We start from the raw sequence: 16,993 nt of genomic DNA, 5'->3' as shown, positions 1-16,993 counted from the left end.
ATGGCAGCTCTCTGAGCCCAGCAGTACCCGTGGGAATATGGGTGTCACATTGTTTTATCTGAAGACTTAGTCCTCACCCTCACCCTAAATATCTCCGTTTGCCCCTCACCATAGAGGCCTCACCCACACCTCACTGAGGACATACGTCAAATAGGAACCATGACAGTAACCCTATCCACTTAAGCTAACTCCATGCAATGCCTTAATTTTACCCTGCACCTAACCAGAAGCCTTGCCCTAACCCCTAGCCTTGCCCTCACTTGATATTTTCAACATTAACTGAAAGACTCAGATATCATCCCTCACATGAACCAGTATCCCAGCTCTAACCAAAACAGTAGTCCACACTAAATCTAACCACCTATCAAACACTAATTCAAGATGTACCAAAAAACTTCACACACAATCAACCTAACTGTTACCCATAGACGACCTGTTTTGTTCCCTATGGCTCACAGAATTCCACGTTGTAATTTCATCTCACTGGCATTATCATGTATAAGTTACCTTGGAGAGAATCTTCCCCATTAAAATTAGTTCCACTCATTCTAAATCTGCACCTAACTCAGAACCTATTCCTAACTTTTACCTCTATTGCAGACACCAACCCTCCCCACACATTTAACTTTAAATCTAACACACACACACAAACACAAAAGAAATCCCTAACTCTTATACCCTAAACATTATGCCAAATTCTCAGCCTATCAAAACTGCCTTGAATATTAACCCTAACACCTTGCTTTCACCCTGTCAGTGTAACATAGCCCAGAAACCCTCACCCTGAAACCTGCTTATGCACCACGAAGCCCTGGAGGGAAACCCTAAACATACTAACTTCTGCAACTGAACTCAGCCCCAGGTCAGACCCCTTAATCATGAACCTCACACATAAACCACAACATAAATCTCTGAGGAAATCCAAAAACAACCCAGAACCCATCAGAACGCTGAGAGCAAGCTAACCTGTTGAATTTTATTCTGATCCCTGGACCAGGACCCTGGGAACTGGAGGCCTGTGAGGCTCGGTTGAGGTTGTGCCATGGACTCACACGTTTGCACTTGCCATGGTAGACCTCTCCATTTGACACGTAAGTGCCTGAACACCTAATGTTTGTTTATTGTCTAAGAAGATGCAGCTTCCCAGGGCTAGGCAGTGCGTGCCCTCGAGTGGTGGACTTTGCAAGAGTAGGAGTCTTGCCTCCAGATTTCATGACGTCACAGTACCGGCGGTTTCCTAGAGACAAAATGTGTTTGGTGATCCTTGGTGAGCGGAGCAGCCTCCCACTTCAGGGACTATTGCCTCAGACGTGAGTGTGATTTCAGTGAGGGGGGAGGTGACCACCTTGGCAGCATTAGGGCCAATGGAACCCAGATCCAAGGTACTGTGTGTTTCTTTCCTGGGACATGGTGATAACCCTACTTGGCTGATGGAGAAAGCCATTCTGGTCCTTCCCACCCCGTTGACTCTGGGTCCTGCTCCTCTGCTGTACTGTAACTAAATTCCTAGAATACAGGGGCTCTGGTAAGAATGCCAAATGGCAGATCTCTGAGCCCAGCACTACCCTTGGGAATATGGGAATGGGAAAGTTTGACCTGGTCACCCGAAATATGTCAGTTCTCCCTTCACCTTAGAGGACTCATCCACCCCTCATTGAGGACAAATACCTAACTGGAACCCTGACAATCACACTGTCCCCTTAAGCTAACCCCAAGCAATGCCTTAAGTTGATGCTGCTCCTAATGCTGAGACATGCCCTAACCACTAATCTCACCCTCATTTCATATCTTCACTGTTAACTGGAAGAAACACTCAACACATCATCCCTCACATGAACCACTATCCCAGCTGTAACCAAAACAGAAGTGCACACTAAATCTAACTACTTATCAAACAGTAATTCAAGATGTACCAAACCCTGCACACACAATCACACTAACTGTAACCCACAGGTGACCCATTTTGTCTCCTTTGGCTCAGAGAATTCCACCTTGTAATTTCATCTCACTGGCACTATCATGCATAATTTTCCTTGAAATAAACTTCCATATTAGAATTGTTGCCCCTCATTCTAAAATTGTGCGTAACTCAGTCCCTAATCCCACCTTGAACCCCTGTCACAGACACCAAACCTCAACCCACATGTAACTTTAAACCTAACACAAACACACACACACTTCAAACACTAAATCTTAGGCCTAATCCACAGCCTATCAAAACTACCTTGAATATTAACCTTAATCACTTGCTTACACCATGTCACCATAACCCTAGCCCAGAAACCCTGAGCCTGAAACCTGATTATGAACCATAAAACCCTGGAGGGAAACCCAAAACCAAATAACTTCTGAAACGAACCCCACCCCAGGTCAGACCCCCTAATCGTGAGCCTCACACATATACAACAATATACATCCCTGAGGGAATCCCGAAACATTAACCCAGCACACCTCAGAACCCTGAGAGTGAGGTAACCCTTTAAATTTCATCCTGATCCCCGGACCAGGACCCAGAGAACTAGAGGCCTATGAGGTTGGGTGGAGCTTGTGCCTTGGGTTCACATGTTTGGATGTGTCAGGGTACACCTCTCGATATGTGTATATATATATATGCCAGAACAACTAATATTAGTCTGTTGTCTAAGATGACGCAGCTTCCCTGGGCTGGTCACCACGTGCCCTCTAGGGGTGGACATCGCAAGAGCAGCAGTGTTGCCTCCAGAATCCATGACGTCACAGTGCCGACCATTTCCTAGAGACAGAATGTGCTTGGTGAGAGAAACAGGTTCCTACTTCAGAGCCTGGTGCCTCAGACATGGGTGTGATTTAAGTGAGGTGGATGCTGACCACATGGGCAGCATTAGGGAGAAAGCTCATTATATCCAAGGTACTGTGTGTTTCTTTATTATTATTTTTTTTGGTGTCAGTAATATACAGTTACAGGAGCAACATTATGGTTACTTAGACATTCCCCATTATCAAGTTCCCACCACATAACCCATTAGAGTGAATGTCCGTCAGCGTAGCAATATGCTGTAGAATCACTGCTAGTCTTCTCTGTGTTATACTTCCTTCCCCATGCCACCCCATAAATTATGTGTGCTAATCGTAATGCCCAACTTTTCCCCTTATCCCTCCCTTCCCACCCATCCTCCACAGGCTCTTTCCCTTTGGTAACTGTTAGTCCATTCCTGGGCTTGGCGAGTCTGCTACTGTTTTGTTCCTTCAGTTTTTCTGTGTTCCTAAACTCCACAGATGAGTGAAATCATTTGATTCGTGTCTTTCTCCATCCTGATCCTTTCCCTGAGCATAATATCTCCTGGCTCTATCCATGTTGCTGCAAATGGTTGGAGTTGTTTTCTTCTTATGACTGAAAAACATTCCACTATATATATGTGCTACCTCTTCTTTATCTATTCATCTACTTATGGACACTTAGGTTGCCCTCATTTCTTGGCTATTGTACATAGTGCTATGATAAACATAAGGGTGCATATGTCTTTTTCAAACTGGGCTGCTGCGTTCTTAGGGTAAATTCCAGAGAGAAATTCCAGGGTCAAATGTTATTTCTATTTTGAGTTTTTGAGGCACCTCCATACTTCTTTCTGCAATGGTTGAACTAATTTACATTCCCACCAGCAGTGAAGGAGGGTTCGCCTTTCTCTACATCCTTGCCTGCATTTGTTGTTGCTTGTAGTAGACAGGGTATAGGTCTTTCATTTCCTGGGTTAGGTTTATCCCTAGGTATTTTATTCTTTTTGGTGCAATCGTGAATGGAATTGCTTTCCTGATTTCTATTTCTGCTAGTTCACCATTAGTGTATAGGAATGCAACAGCCTTCTGTGTATTAATTTTGTAGCATTCAAGTTTGCTGAGTTCAGGTATTAGTTCTAGTAGTTTTGGAAAAATTTCTTTAGGGTTTTCTTATGTATAATGTCATGTCACCTAGAAATGGTGACTGTTTGTTTTGTCCCTTACCAATCTGGATGCCTTTTACTTCTTTGTGTTGTGTGATTGCCGTAGCTAGGACCTCCAGTACTATGTTGAATAACAGTGGGGCGAGTGGGCATCCCTGTCTTGTTCCCGATCTTAGAGGAAAAGCTTTCAGTTTCTCGCTCTTAAGGATGTTGTGGGTTGTGGGCTTGTCATATATGGTCTATATTATGTTGATGTACTGCCCTCTATACCCATGTTGTTGACAGTTTTTATCATGAATGATGTTGAATTTTGTGTTTCTTGTGTGCAACATGGTAATAACCCATGCGTGTTTCTTGTGTGCAACATGGTAATAACCCATGTGACTGATGGAGAAAGCCTTTCAGGTTCTTCCCAACCCTGTTGAATGCGTGTGCTGATCCAGTGCTGTACTGCAGCTACATTCCTCCAAAAAGAGGGGCTCTTGGAAGAATTCCAAATGGCAGCTCTCTGAACCTAGCACTACACTTATGAATATGGGTATGGGAATGCTTGACCTGAAGACTACTTCTCATCATCACTCTAAACATCACTGTTCACCCCAGACATTATATACAACACCCACACCGAATTGATGACATAGGTCTAAACGGGACCCTGTCACTAATCATGTCCCCTAATGCTAACTCCTAGCAAAGCTATAAATTGATGCTACATATCATGCAAAGACTCTCCATACCGCAAACTTCATCCTCATTTGATCTTCAATATGAACTAAAGGAAATACTCAACCCATTAACCCTCATATAAACCACTACTCTAGCTCTAAACAAAACAGAAGTCCTCCTTAAATTTAATGTCTTATCAACACTAATTCAGGATATAACCATAACACAGCACACAGGATATCCGTAATTGTGACCCACAGGCAACCCGTTTAGTTTCCTAAGGCTCAGAGAATTTCACATTGTAATTTTGTCTCCCTGGCTATGTCATGCATAGGTTACCTAGAAGAGAGTCTTCCCGATTAAAATTGGTCCCCTCATTATAAAACTGTGCCTAACTCTATCCATAATCCTTACTGTTACCCCTATGGCAGACCCAAACCCTCACCCACATGGCTCTTTAACCCTAACACAAACACAAACACACCCTCAACACACAAAACACACAACCATACACACACATAACACAACACACAGAAAATATACAACACACAATACTCTCTACACACAACACACACAACTTGCAACACAGCACACTCACACAACTCTTATAGAACCCAAAACACTCACCTCACACAACATGCATAGCCACACAACACAATCCTCAAAAAACACACAATATAAATAACCGCACACAAATCACACAACCACATACAACACCGAGAACACACACAAGGCACACCAACACAACACAAATAGTACAGCAACACACATAACAACACAGCACCAATAATGCAACACAACACACAACATGCTCACCTGCCACTACCGCCTACTGTTTGACCCCCACCACCTGCCGGTTGACAGGGCACTGCCACCAGCTGCTTGGCCCCTGACACCTGCCGCTTGCCTTGCACCACCTGGCACTGCCACCTGCCACTTGGCCCCCACCGCCTGCTGCTGCCACCTGCCTCCTGATGCCTGGTCCCTGTTGCCAGCCTCTGCCACCTGCCGCCTGTCACGTGTCTCTTACTGCCTTCCATAAACACCTGCCGCCTGACCCCTGTTACGTGACGCTGCCACCTGCGGCTTGGCTCCTGCCGACTGGTGCTGCCACATGCCACCTGTCGCTTGGCTCCCCGCCTGCCATTTGCCACCTGCCGCCTGCCACTTGCTGCTGCCACCGTTTGCAAGTTTTTCTATTTGCAGGAAGGATGTTTGAGGAGAGGTGGATATGCTTATTTTCGTCATAATCCTGTGCTGACCCTGGCTGCCATTAGCGGTGACCACGGACGCCAGAGTGATCTCCGGGGCCCTGCGGGTTCCCCCGTGGCCAGGAGGTGGTGTGAGAACCCAGTCTCTGTGAGTCAGGTAGAGGGCATGTGCCTTGGTTCAGGGCTTTCTCTGCATTCCAGAAGGACCCAGTGAGGATGCGCCTGCAGGGTCTTGGCTCTGGGACAGGACCGCGTGCAGCACGGTCCCCGAGGAAGACCCCCCTTTGCTGCTGCAAGTGCAGAGGAGGAGGCGGCTGGGCTGCTGCTTCTCCAGGCTGTTTACCATCAATGGCAGACCAGAGCCTTCCTCTTCTGCACCAGCCCCCCTGGCGGACTCTTGCTTTGTCAGGTAATGAGACTTTCACACAGCAGGCGAAAAGTTGTTCTTTATTTTGTTCTGCAGGCACCACAGTGAAGGGGCTCTGTGCGTCTGACCGACTGGATGGTCTCATGTTTGTTAGGGACTCAAGGGTTTTTGGGAGAAATCCCTGCCCAGTTTCAGAGAGAGGGAAACACAGGATAGTAGTGTAACAGACGTACAAGATGCAGGGAAATTGCAGTTTAAGGTGGAGGGAGGGGACGTCCCTGCCTTGGACATACAGAATCCCACAGAGAAAAGGAAGGTTTTAGTATTCTGCACGTGGCTTCATTCATTGTTGATAGTTTATATTTCCTACAATTTGAAAAAATATGGACAAAGAGATGTTGTAGTAAAACATCATTTGAAGCTTCAATATTCTAAATTTCTGAAATCAAGAACTTATTATAATTTTACTTTCCTGGCTTTCAAAGAAGATAAATGATGTATTATGTCATTAAAATATGCTTCTGTTCTTTCTAATAATGTGGTGACAATGAAATACTGGAAAGTGTTATCTCATAGAACATTATTGCAGAACTCCAATGGGGTTAGTACGGTTAAAAAAATAATGAGCCCAGGACTCTACCAAATTTTTATAATAGTGTACTAAGAAAATATCCTTAATCATGCTTAGGAGATCAAAAGTCAATGGTGATTCTTATAACACCAACCATCGCATGCTGCTGAAAACCCCAAAAATGGAACATCTGAAAACTGAAACATTCAGAATAAATAACCAAATCCATGACTGCTTTTTGTCAATGAGAGGCTTTCATTGCACGTTTTATCCTATTAAAAATGCAAAATTTGGTGTCATTTAGTTGAATTTTATGTCTCCATTCAAGACATGGAATTAATATATGTTATCCCCTTATTTTTTATTATGATCCTCTTTCCACTAAGGTTTGATATATTTTGGGAGATTTTTCATTTGTTATTTTTGTTTTTTTGTACTTTTGTTTTTGTAAATCAAAGTATAATCCTATCTCCTGTTAAAAGTTTAGCGTTCCTTGAACACATGCAAAATCACCTCCTCTCTTTGTCAGCAAAGGGAGAGGCCGCCTACAAGCAGGCATCTTCACGTAAAGTGGGGATGTTTCCTTGGAGAACATCCTTAACACTCTTCCCTTGGTTCACAGTGTCATCCCATCATGATAAATGCCTTAAAAGGTGCCGTCTGTGTGCCACAGATGCTTCTGATTTCAGGATGGTGCATTTTCTAGTCTGACTTTCTATCCCATAAAATTCAAACATATGAATATTTGAATGCAAAAAATGTATGCTCTTGATTCATAGATGCTTATTTGTATATGCACACTTCTAGTTAGGTTTGCTCAATTTAATTATTTTGCATGGGGCTGATGCATTTGATTTTGATCACCATTGGGTATTTGTATCTATACTTAAAAGTCTGTTCTAGAACAGATCTGAGAATATCCCATCTGGTGATTCAATTCACAACACGTTTTTATCCATTGTGTATTATTTTTAAGCTTATCCTAGTCCATGTCTTAAGATGATATGCCATACAAGGTACAGATTGGGCGTGATGACGTACACAGGGGAGGAATAATGCCCTCTGTCTCTTGGTACAACCCCTGTAGTTGCTTGTGTAGAAAAACTGTGACCATGAGTGTTTTTCTGTCAGTATTATCCTTTTCCAATTTTCTAATAATTACTGCAGGTACATTCTATCCATTTTTTATCTCCTTTCACGCAATCAGTACAACTTGTTTGGTGATGGCAGGGTTCTTACTTTGAACATAGCTTGTCCTGTGATGTATTCATGCTGGGTTACTTCCCTTGTGCAATCAAAAGTGTAGGAAAAATATCAGCTTTTTATATTCTCAATTGCATTTCAGATATAACCCAGTTTCTTAGGCACGTTAAATATTCTTTTTGAATTGTAAGCACAAAGCAACAGATCACTTTTTACCTTTACACACATCACTAGCTATAAGGAATTACATCAACATACAAGTTTTATCAAATTGTAAAGCATACCAGTGTTCTAACTTTGAATCACTCTGTGTGATCTCTTAAGAATCATGCATCTGGCACACAGTGTAACAACACCCACCATCACTTGCAGTAATGTCTGTCACTTTTGATTCTTTGAGTTTTTTCACTGTCTCCTCACTTTCATCTATGAATTGATTGAATATGTTTTAGACTTTTTCTGATCAGAAAATATCAAAATGAAACACTGAATCTCTTCATGGTCACACATTCTGTTCTCATTATTGTAATCTGAGTACATGAGTTACAGACACTTGATTTCATTCATCGAAATATAGAAATTCATGCGATTCACGAGCCAGTCCTACTGGAACATTTTATTCTCTGTTCTTATAAGCAGTCTTTCGAATGTGTTCAGCCATGGAGTGAAATAGGCACATAACATCTTAATCTCTACACATATTTATGATGACATTTTTTTAGAGGGACGCTAGGACACAGCCATACCCAGTGAAACAATGACTTAAAAAGACCCTGCCAAATAAAATTATATATAATAAGTAAATATGCACATGTATCCTCCATTGAACAGGAAAATTATAACATAGTTTGGAAATTATGTATCTTCCTGAGTTAATGATTTCTCTGTGACATAAATAGTATCCTTAAAAAACAAAACAGTGGAACTAGTTGACAATCAATATTAATAGTAATTTCTAGTAGATAGTTTAAAGATAATATATATTGTTATGAAAAGTGTTTTTAATACATTTTAATTTTGAGGTAGTTTCAGATTTATAGGAAATTTGCAGAGATAGTGCAGGGTTTCACGATTTGCTCAGATCACTCCCCCTCTTACTACCATCATTATAGTTCATTGTTACAATTATTCAAACAGTGATGCTGCACTGCAACCATCCACCACCCATTATTTTCCTCAGGTATTCATAGTTGGACACTTTCTCCTCAAATATAAAGTGCAGGATATATCATTTGAATTCAGTGATCTCATCTCCTTCGGACACTCTTTGTTAGCATTTCTGAGACATTCTTTGTTTTGGATGATATTTCCTATTTTATATATTCTTTTCTATTAATATTGTAGAATTTTTTTACAATTGCATTTAACATGATGTTTCTCTTGTGATTACTTAGAGTTGTGTTTTATGGGGAAAGAAGGCCACAGAGGGCAAGTACCATTTACACGACTTCTTATCAAGGGCAAGTGGCTTATATTGTTGATGTTGTCCCAAAAGGCAGGATATTCTTTCTTTCTTAAGACTGAGTACTATGCCATTGTATGTGCACTGTGTGTATGTGTGGTGTGTTTGTGATTGTGTGAGTGTGTGTGTGTTTCACATGTTTATCCATTCATGTATTTGTGGACATTTAGGCTGTTTTCATATCTCGGCTTTTTAAAATAATGCTGCAGTGAACAATGATATGCATATACATTTTCAAATTAGTATTTCCACTTTTATTGTGGTAAATACATAAAGCAGAATTGCTGGACTCAATGGAGTTTTATTTTTTATTGTTTGAGGAGCTCCGTACTGTTTTCCATTTTGGATACACCAATTTCCATTCCCACCAGTAGTGTAAAACATTTCCCTTCTCTCCACATCATCACCAAGTTATTTTCATCTTCAGTTCGAACTTGCCATTCTAACAGATTTAAATTGAGTTCTTATTGTAGTTTTGATTTGCATTTCCTTGATGGTAACTGATACTGAGACTCTTTTTCTGTGTAAGTTGGCAATCTACATGTCTTCCTTGGAAAAATGGCTGTGCAGGTCCTCTGCCCATTTTTATAATTGGATTGTCTTTTTGATAGTGAGTTGTATGAGTACTTTGTACATTTGTATATTATCCCCAAATTGAGTGTGTTGTATGCGTACATCTTCCACTATTCAGTATGTTATTCTCTATGGCTGATAGTCCTTTGCCATAAAGGGTGTTTAGTTTGATATAGTCCCATTTGCTTATTTTAGCTTTTGTTGTCCTCGACTGAGGCAGGAGATCAAAAAATACTCTAAGCCCAGAGTCAAAGAGCTTGCTGCCCATATGTTCTTCTAGGAATTTAATGGTTTCAGGTCTTACATGTAAGTCTTTAAATCATTTTGAGTTTATTTATGTATGGATTTTAGGAAAGTGGTCCTCCTTTTGATGTAACTGTCCAGTGTAACCCACACCACTTACTAAAGAGACTTTTTCCCATTATACATCCTTACCTCCTCTGTCATAGACTAACTGACCATATAAGTGTGTGTTCAACACTGGGCTCTTCATTTTGTTCCACTGATGCAAGGAACTGTTTTTGTGCCAATACCATAGTCTTTTGATTACCATAGCTTTGTAGTATAATTATAGATGGGGGAGCATAATACTTCCACCTTTGCTGTTTGCCAATATTGCTTAGGCTGTTTGGGGATTATTTTTCCTATGTGTGTTAAATGCAATTGGTAATATTTTTCAGAATTCCAGCCTTTATTCTTTTTATATTCATTTTATCAGTGAATTGGATAAGTTGGTACAGTCTTCAAGTTATAAAATAATTTAGTCACAGGGATGGAAATATAGCATAAGTAATGTAGCTCATAACATTGAAATATCTTCTTATGCTATGAGAACTTTGACAGAGATTATACTGAATCTGTAGATTGCTTTGTGTATTGTGGACATTGTAACAATGTTAGTTCTTCCAATCCGTGAGTGTGGTTTATCTTTTCACTTGTGTAGTTCTCAATTTCTTTCTTTCATCAATACTTTATGATTTTGAGTATGTAGTTCTTTTACTTCTGTGGTTAACTTGATTCCCAGGTATTTTATTCTTTTGGTGCATTTGTAAGTAGGAATGACTGTAATTTCTTTTTCTTGTAATTCATTATTAGTGTATAGGAACACAGTAGACTTTTGAATAGTGATTTTGTATCCTGCACCTTTATTGAGTTAATGCATTACTTCTAATAGTTTTTTAGGTGAATGCTTTAGAGTTTTCTATATGTAGCATCAAGCCATCTGCAGATAGTGACAGTTATACTACTTCCTTTCCCGTTTGGGTATCTTGTGTTTTTCTTGCCTAATTGCAATGTCTAGGGCTTTCAGTATAATGTTGAGCAAATGTGGCAAGAGAGGGTATCCTTAACTTGTTTCTGTTCTCAGAGGAAAATTTTCAACTTGCACTGCTGAGTATGATAGCTGTCGCTTTGTCATATATGCCTGTTTATATGTTTAGGTATGTTCCCTTAATACCCTCTTTGTTTTGAATTTTTATCATAAATTGATGTTGAAATTTGTCAAATAATTTTTCTGCATCTGTTGAGATTATCATATGATTTTCCTTCTTCATTTTGTTGATGTGATATGTCTAATTGATTAATTGTGGAGATTGAACTATCCTCCTATCCTCAAAGTAAATCCCACCTGATTATGATGACTGACTCTTTTATTGTACTGTTGAAATTCCCTGTCCAGTCTCAGCTTATGTGTGACATCTTGGAAATGGCCTCCTGTAGCCTGTTCCTCCTGCCCATCATGAATTGCTGTCTAAGTGCCCTTTTTAGTGATGTGATGTGACTGGTTACAACTGGAGTCTGTCTGTATATCTGTTTTCTTACTTTGTTAACTTTGGTCTTCTTTCCATGCTGAAGACTGGTTTTGCATGATTGTATCCCCGAGGCATGGCATAGCAGTGGCATAGCACAGTAATGAAATTTAATTTGAATATTGCAATAAAATGAATTCTCCAAAATACTTACTTGGTCATTCAATAACCCAAATATATAATTCTAAGGTATATTTCTAACTGTTACACACTTCCTGAAAACACTGCAGAGCCTTAAAATTGAAGTGCCTGTCTAGTCCTGTTAATGAGAGACATTTGGACCCCACCCAAATGGCAAGAGATGGAGGCTGAATCAGCAAATAGCAAAATGATACAGTCAATCATGACTATACAATGAAGCCCTCAGCAACGACCACCAGATGAGGGTCTCTCTCTCTCTCAGATCATGATTCTCTGTTAGAGAGAGCTTCCACACTTGGGGAACCAAAAAATTTCCATGTGTAACAGAGCCAGACCCCAATCCCCTAGCACCACAAGGATAGAAGCTCCTTTATTTTGGAGCTTGTCCTGGGCAAGTGGTACCTATACAAATAGATGTTACAGTGATACTTTAAGAACACAGAAGAGATGTTGCTGTGCTACATAAAAGACTTCAGGGATTTTCCAACAACTATGGAAGGCCCTTTGCATGAGACACAAGGCCATCAATGACTGTCTTCTGCATAACCCTCTGCCTTACTTTGCCTCTCTTTCTTTGAACTTTATGTACTAGCATTTTTGAACCAGTAGTATTTCTTTGCATGTACTGTGTTATCTCTTGCTTCTCTGTCTTTGATCACATTATCTTCTCTCCTTCTGATGCTCTCCCTGTCACACTTCTCCTTGGTTATTTCCTATTAATTCTATATAACTATTGCTGTGTCTACCTTATGCAAAGGATCCCCTTCTCTCATCTATATTCTCTTAATGCCTCGTGATTTCCTGGAGTTCAAAGATTGCATATTAATATTTTATCATACTGTAGCTACTTAAACGTTTGTTTTGTAAAAAACCACATGATGTGAATGTTTCATTGACTTTTGAACTTAGCTGCTGCTTCTCCTCTTACTGATTTCTCTCTTCTGCATCTACAGACCTGTGGCAAATGCAGTCTTTTGTCTTGTTAAGCCACTCAGGTCTACCATAACTTTCTCGCTTTGTTATCTTTGGTCTTCTTTCCGTGCTGAGGACTGGTATTGCATGATTGTGTCCTCAAGGCCTGGCACAGCAGTGGCATAGCAAAAGCAATGAACATTATTTTGAATATTGTGATACAATGAATTCTTCTGAAGTTTACTGAGCTCACCAGATATATCATCTTCTCATTTAATACTTACAATATACATTTCACATTTAAATTTTATCACCCCTGCTTTTATTGTACCTGGGTCTTTTCCTAACATGTCATGAACTTTTTGAAGGAGGAGATATTTTTAGTTCACCATCATTGGCTAACATAATGGGAAATGATTAAATTAATAGAACTTTTGGATGTTCACTCACAGTGACATTTGTGGATGCAGAAAAGCACAGTCATAATGGTCAAGGAAGCTCTGATGTATCTTTGAAACTCAGAATTCCACAAAGTTACACAGATAACTTGGTATTTTATTTTCCTTTCAGTGCCAATTTTTTTTCTTTTAACTGTTCATTGGTTTAAAACGTTTTCTTTCTATTGTTTATCCTAGGAAAAATGTCATCTGCATTTTAGTAGTTTCAGGGATCAGAATTACTTTTCATCAGAGTTCCTTAACCTCAAACGTAGAAATAAATGGAATACAGCTCTTCTCTTTCCAACACCATCTTCTCCAGGATCCAGGAACCTGGTTCAAAATGATTAGAAATATCCAGGTGAGGAGATCCTTAAGTATACTTATATTATTATTTAGGTTGCTAGCTAGCAGTCACATTACCATGGTGGAATTTTTTCAACATGTGGAAAGTAGTTAGTTCATTCATTGTGACAGTATTTTTTAAATTTGGTTTTTATTGTAAAAACAATACGTGACAAACCTTACATGTTTGGACAATAATCTTTATCTTACCTTAGATCATCTCCTGAACTTTGTCAGTGTATATCCTTGCATTTATACAGACTTAGTTGGTAACATTTACTCTGTAGGCTTAACAGACATGTCTTCATATACCAACATTGCATACATACTTGCACTGTGGGTTGATGAGTGAGTTTAATTATGCGATGGTTATCTTAATGTCTTATTTTTAAATATGTAGGTTACTTTGGAAGGAGAAAACCAATAAAGGCCTTGAATTAAATAATGATCCTGAGAATTTATCTTTAGGAAATTACTAAATAGAATTAAAAAGCTGTGTGGAATTCACCACTCTCAGTGAAGTTTGGAAACAAAATAACCTGTCTTAAGTTGCATGGTTAAGAATATGATGATGTATCAGTTTGACAGGCTGTTGTGTAGTGGTTAAAAATAATCATTTTCAGCACTAATAAATATAGAACCATAGAATGACAGCTACTGATAATATATATGGATGACACAGCTATCCAAAAATAAACATAGTTAAATTAGAATGTGTTCTGTCTTGCCATATTATCAAAAACGTTTTGAATATTTATCCAATGAGAAATTAAGAAGGAGTGTTGCCTTCTTTAAAATTAATGTGCTGCATCCTAAGTGTAGTTTGTGTGAGTAGAATAACTGAAAATGGTATGTCTTCATGGAAAAATAGTAATTTAATGCCAAAAAGAAGAGTTGTTTCCATGAGAATACTTAAATGGAAACATTTTTCCTGGAGAGAGGTTTTTCCTTGAAAAGACCATGCTCTACAAAACAAGAAAGGTAATTAGGCAAATTCCAACTTTTGAATGACACAATACAGCATGTTCATATTTAAAAATTGGTGTGAAGAGACAGTCTTTTGTAAGTAATGTTATAGTGTATCGACTGAGAATCAGAGGACTTGATGTTTTTGCTCAGATTCTGCTAATCTGCAGCTTTATTAAACACACCAGGCTAAGTTTATTCATGTGAGAAATGAGTGTTTGGAGTAAGTGACCCGTTAGGTCTCCTTCATAAGATTCTATAACATTAATTAGTATTAGGAATTTGGTCAATTAAGTGAGTTGAGCTTAGGTTGTGGGAGAGAACAGAATTAGTTGAGTGAAATTCAAAAGGATTTTTTAATTGTAAGACTACAGCCTGTGAGCATGTCCCAGAAAGGAAACTAGCTCTCCAGGGCCAGGCAGGAAGCACCTAACACTCAGTCACTATGCATGACATATGCCTTCCCAGATTTTCAAGTGCATGATACAATATTGTTCACTGTAGGCATATTGTTGCTCAAGAGAGCTCTAGAACAGTTTAATCTTGCAAAACTGAAACTCTGTGCCTATTAAGAAATAAATTCTTGTCCTCCCTTCCTTCCACTTCCTGGAAACTACCACTTTACTTTCTGTTTCTATGAATATGACTATTTCAGATAATGAATAGAAGTGGAATCAAGCATTGTCTGTTCTATGAGCATACTGTCTTCAAGGTTCATCCATGCTGTAGCATATGAGAGGATATTCCTTTCTTTTAAGACTAATATCCATTGTATGTTTATACTGTATCTTGTCTATCCTTTCATGCATGCAAGGATATTTAGGTTTTCTTCACCTCTTAGCTACTGAGAATGCTGCTACAGTGAACAAGAAGGCTATCTCTTCAAGATTCTCTTTTCAGTCCTTTGGGGGTATATATCAAGAAGTGGGGTTGCAGGATCATATGGTAATAATTTGTGGAACTTCCATACTGTTTTTCCATCACAGGTGCAATATTATGTCTTCCTACCTGAAGTCCAAAAGGATTCCAGTTTCTTTCCTGGGAACAGCCTGCATGGCTAGGAGAGCACTTTCACTGAATAGGGCCTGGGGCCTCAGTTGTGCATGTGGACCTTTGAGCGGTGGGTAGTGGTTGACATGGCAGCATTCAAGAAAGTGGAATACAGATCAAAGTCCCCTACTGTGCTTTGGGGCACCGTGACTTATACAACTCATGGAGAAAGCCGTTTGCCTCCTGCCTGGCCCTGGAGAGTGAGTTTCTTTTCTGGGACATGTTCACAGGCCGTGTTTAAAACAATTTCCTACAAAAGGCTAGAGGTGGGCATTCTGCTCATCATACTCAGGATTACAATGCTCAACCTGCAGCCTAAAACTCACCCTAACCCTCACAGTACCCTGCAGTCCTCACTCCTCACCCTCAGCCTCACCCACAGCTCACTGAAAACCTGAACCTAAACTTACCCGAGTATATGAACGCCAATGAAGGTCATCACTTCACCCTAAATCTAACCTGAACCCTGCCCTAAACTGTAACCTCACTCTCATCCACAGGGATTTGCAGTGGATACATCCAAAGAAAGACACTTTGATGATGGAGCACTTTCATGAGCACTGGTGTTCCATAGACCCACGAGGCCACAGTGGGAACTGTGAGTACTGCTTCCTAGAGACAGAATCTGCTTGGGAGGAGAGCAGGTTCCCCCTTCAGGGCCTGGTGCCTCAGCCCTGGGTGTCATTCAGGTGACGTGGGAGCTGACCACTTTGGCAGCATTAGGGACAATTAGTCCCAGACCAAGGTTAGGTGTGTTTCCCTTCTGGGACATGGTAATAACCCACATGACCCATGGAGAAACCAATTCAAGTCATTCCCGTCCATTTTCCTTGTGGGTCCTGCTCCTGTGCTGCACTGTAGCCTCATTTCTAGAAATTCAGGTACTTAGGGAGAGCGCCAAATGACAGCTCTCTAAAGCCCAGCAATACCTTTGGTAAGACGGGTATGGGAACAGTTGTCCTGAAGACTACTCCTCACCCTCACGCTAAACAACACCATTCTCCCCTCACCCTAAGCCTGGCTCACACCTCACTTATAACATGGAGCTAATCTGAACCTGCCACGAACCCTAACCCCGTGAGCTAACTCTGAGTAAAGCTGAATTTCATGCTACAGTTAACCCTAATGTGACCCAAAGCCTTGCCCTGAACCCTAACCACACCTTAAGTTGACCTTCACTATTAACTGAAAGACTTAACACTTTCTTAACCTAAACTACTTTCCTAACTCTGACCAAAACACACATCCAAATTAAATCTAACCCTTATCAGACACTAATTAAGGAAGCAACCATAACCCAGCACACAAGATTTTCCTCCGCATGACCCACAACAGACTCGTTTCGATTCATATGGTGAAGGGAA

At 40.2% G+C, this 16,993-nt stretch overlaps 1 long non-coding RNA gene across 1 annotated transcript; it reads left to right on the top strand.

Annotated features, from left to right (window-relative positions):
• The first annotated feature begins 996 nt into the window (after positions 1–996).
• On the top strand, positions 997–16,218 carry LOC140845907 (uncharacterized). Its single transcript, XR_012124819.1, has 3 exons — positions 997–1,091; positions 13,467–13,629; positions 16,130–16,218. It is a non-coding gene; the product is annotated as an uncharacterized lncRNA (long non-coding RNA).
• Positions 16,219–16,993: the final 775 nt, after the last annotated feature.

Source organism: Manis javanica, chromosome 14 (assembly GCF_040802235.1).
Source record: "Manis javanica isolate MJ-LG chromosome 14, MJ_LKY, whole genome shotgun sequence".
Taxonomy (NCBI): Eukaryota; Metazoa; Chordata; class Mammalia; order Pholidota; family Manidae; genus Manis; species Manis javanica.
This window is presented reverse-complemented; position numbering and strand designations above follow the sequence as displayed.